This window comes from Lepus europaeus, chromosome 2 (genome assembly GCF_033115175.1).
Source record: "Lepus europaeus isolate LE1 chromosome 2, mLepTim1.pri, whole genome shotgun sequence".
NCBI lineage: Eukaryota > Metazoa > Chordata > Mammalia > Lagomorpha > Leporidae > Lepus > Lepus europaeus.
In genome coordinates, this window is record NC_084828.1 from 15473460 (window position 1) to 15477411 (window position 3952).

Sequence of the window (3952 nt, forward strand, 5' to 3'; positions counted from 1 at the left end):
CTACATAATGGGTTATCACATGTGTGGTCCATCCAGATGTTGGAATGCAGATCTCTGAGAATCTTTTTTGATAAATTGGTGTTTTGGGATTGCTTGGTCAGTTAGAGACATTGTCAATGTGCATGGTACACCTTCACAACTCTCTGGGTCTCCCATGGAGACATTGCCTGGGAGCTTCTTGGACCAAACCCTTAGCTACACTGTTTCAGTTAATTTTCATCCACCCTTAACATGCTCCTTAGCATATTCTTTCTAGCATGGGTTCAGTTGTACTTCCCAGCTCCAGACCTTAAATTTATATATTTAAGTCCCAACCTCTAGCATTTCAGAATATAACTCTATTTGGAGATAGGATGTTTTTAAATTTTATTTAAGTTATAACAAGTTTTATGTATTTCATAGATACATATTTAGGAACACAGTGATACTTCCCACTCTACAGTCTCTCCTGCCCACACTCCAACCCTTCTTCCTTCTCCCTCTCCCACTCCCACCCATAATTTTTACAAATACCTATTTTCGGTTTACTTAATGATCATAAAGTTAACTCTACATGAAATAAAAGAGTTCAACAAATATGAAAGATAAAACACTGTTCCTCAATGGAAGAGACAAGGCCTGTAACTAATCATTGAATCTCAAAATATCCATTTCACTCTAATACATTACATTTTAGATATTCTGTCTCTTTGAGGCCTGCTTATTTAAAAGAGGTATTAAGTTGGAGTGGGCCCCAATCCAATAAAATTTGATATCCTTTAAAGAAAAGGATATTAGGATACACATCTATTAGAGGGAAGACCATGTAAGGGCAGGAAGGTATCCATCAGTAAGCCAGGGAGAAAAACCTAAGAAGATATCAAACCTGCTGTCACTTTCATCTGAGACTTCCAAGCTTCAGAACATAGAGAAGATACATGTTTGTTGTCTAAGCCCTGGGGTGTTTTGTTATGATAACCCTAGAAAACTAGTATGGATTCTCTTTTGATGCATTTATGTTCAGAAACCAGAGAACTGACTCAGTTTTCCAGTGACCTGAGGAAAAGGATTCTGACTAGGGATCAACGTGGGTAAGACTTTATCCTTAGAGTTTCCAGAGCAAACAAACAAGCTACATTGCCAACTCTTTACGTAAACTCAACTACCAACAACCCCTAAACATTTAGTGAACATTTTCTACTGTTATGCTTGCTTCTAAGACCTCCAGAATCTATTATTTTCAGATACATCTATTATTTCAGATACAAAGAATTTAAGTAACTGGCAAAGATTAAAATCAAAATGTAACACTCACTGGAAAGTAGTTAAATTTTAAAGCGTATACCTGTAACTTTTATACTATCTAACCTCCTCATTTAAACACACAATTTCTATTTTCCTATGTATGTTTGCACATATTGTTACCAGTGTATTGTGAATAAGCATTGCACCACTTACGTTCCCTACAGGTTTGAAATCTCAACAGTTTATTAATTAGTCCTTCTTCAGGAACACAATCATACATGATTGTTTCAAGTCTTTGGTTGATTACAAGTTTGAGTTTTGCTTTTCCTTTTCCCTTTTCTGTCTATATCCTTATCATTTCCAAATATCTGTATTTAAAAAAGTGTGCATGTGCTTATTTATGTATTTATCTCAACTATTGAGGTAGAAAAAAAAAATGCTTGACTCCAGTTTCAATATCTCTAGGATACAGGAAAAAAAATTAGCCATGAACTGAGAAGGAAAGAATTTTGAAAATAGGAGAAAGAGAAGAAAAAGAAAACCACAGTTACAAATGTCAGTTATATAGATTGTCGTCATTTGACTTTACATGAGGCAAAATGATCTATATATCCAAATATAAAAAAGATTTCTGCTGAGGAATGGGCATACCCTTGAAAAGAATGATTTCAGTTTGGAATGCATGTGCCACACTAAAACTATCTGTCCAATGTGAGTTATACACTGCCTAATGTGAAGATGTGTAAAGGAGAATCTTTAGTAGGTTCTTGCCAGATATCTGAGTGCTTTGTCAAACTTAATTTAAGCTCCAATGACACTGAAAATGTAGAACATTTTGCTCACTTTTGCAATTACATTAGAAATATTATCAGAGTGGATATTTAGTATAGTGGTTAAGACACCTGCATTCCATATTAGAGTTCCCGGGTTCAATTATTGACTCTTCTCTTGATTCTAATTGTCTGCTAATGTAGACCTTGGAAAGCAGTAGGTGATGACTCAAATACTTGGGTTTCCTCAACCTGTGTGCAATATGGCTTCAATTTCCTGCTCTTGGCTCATGGTTGGCCCACCAGGTGATAGCTCAAGTAGTTGGGTCCCTAGAATCTACATGAGGGAGATACAGATTGAGTTCCTGGCTTCTGGGCATTTGAGAAGTAGACCAATGGATGGGAGATCTGTCTGTCTTTGACTAATTCTGACATAAAACAAATAAACAAAATTTTTAAAAATTTTAAAATAAACAATGAAGATACCATATAACCCATTTTTAAACATCTCATAGTCTTGTTTAAATTTTTAAGTGAGAAATTCACATTCTGATGTTTACAAGAATAAATTAACAAATTGATTTAAAATTGTCTATCCTATGTGAATATTCTCAAATATTATAATATTGCAAAGTTATATGAAAAATAATTCTAACACAAGTGAATATTTCCAAAATATTGTTAATTAATCATGTAAAATATGTTTTCTCTTATATCTAAAAAATGGACATTTCTTTAAAGTTTTGGAGCTCAGGAAGTGATAGCCCAAACTGACAACCTCAGAAGCAGCCTAGGAAGCCAATGCTCTCTCTGACCTTTTCCTTTTCTCTTGGTCCTCCTCATCCTCCACTGAGGTAAGCCCTGAGAATTAGAATTCCTCCTTCCCAAAGGGAGTCATAGAAACCAGAAGTCATCTCTGCCCTACCCCAAACCAGCCACAAAACCTATAAATCTTATTCTAACTATGCCCAGTTTTCTGTCTAACAGATGGCCATAAAAAATTCTCTGACCTGTCTTGTAGGTCATAAAACCCCCATCCCAGAAAGGGTCCTGCTGTATACCCAGAAGTATGGAATACTGCACGTAGGGGCAAAGAATCTGAATAGACAAGCCATGCTGAGTTTCCCCACTTGCTCATTATTATATCTTATCTGTTTTGTCCAATGGCATTTATACACTACTGTTCATGTTTCACTAAACACAAGCATAAAAATAAATATCTCACCCTAGGTCTCTGGATCCTCAGTATGAGGCCTCCTATGCCATATAAAACTATGGTCAAATGCATTTGTTACGTTTTTTTCTTGTTAGTCTTTTTGTTAAAGCAATGTACACCATCACCCTTTGTGATGTGCAGGAAACGGATCATCCCCTTCTCTGCCCCTACAGAAGGATGTGATCCAAAGTATCTGGGCTATAGTTTCATCATTCCCTGTCTACCTCTTTTTTGTACTAAACAGATATTTTGCATCTAAGTCTCTTCACTGCCTGCTGTGTTATACCATAAGTACTCTGCTGCCTCCTAAGATCTCTACTGTCAATGCTAAATGTGATAAGCAGCCTCAAAAGCTCAGATGCTATCTTAATTTCACAAGTCACATTTTACAGATTTTACAACATGCAAGCTGAGTATTTCATTCAGTCTCAGATGGTTTTGGGAATAGGCTTTTCAGCAAATATGTGTGATAGTCAATAATATGTAATGGCATGCTAAAATGTTACTACTTCGGAGTTACAAGTCCAGATTTCTACCAATAATACCATACATCTGTATCATTTACCTTATCCAGATTATTTTTCTTTATAGTCTAACATGTGTTTATGCATGTGTATGTGTATGAGTGTGTGCTGCGTAGACTTTTTGATCTTCCTATAACAAAACAATAAACTTCTGTCAAATGGTCACTTACGCATTACATCTACTCCCTTCATTGAAGACTTAGCCGTCTTATCTACTT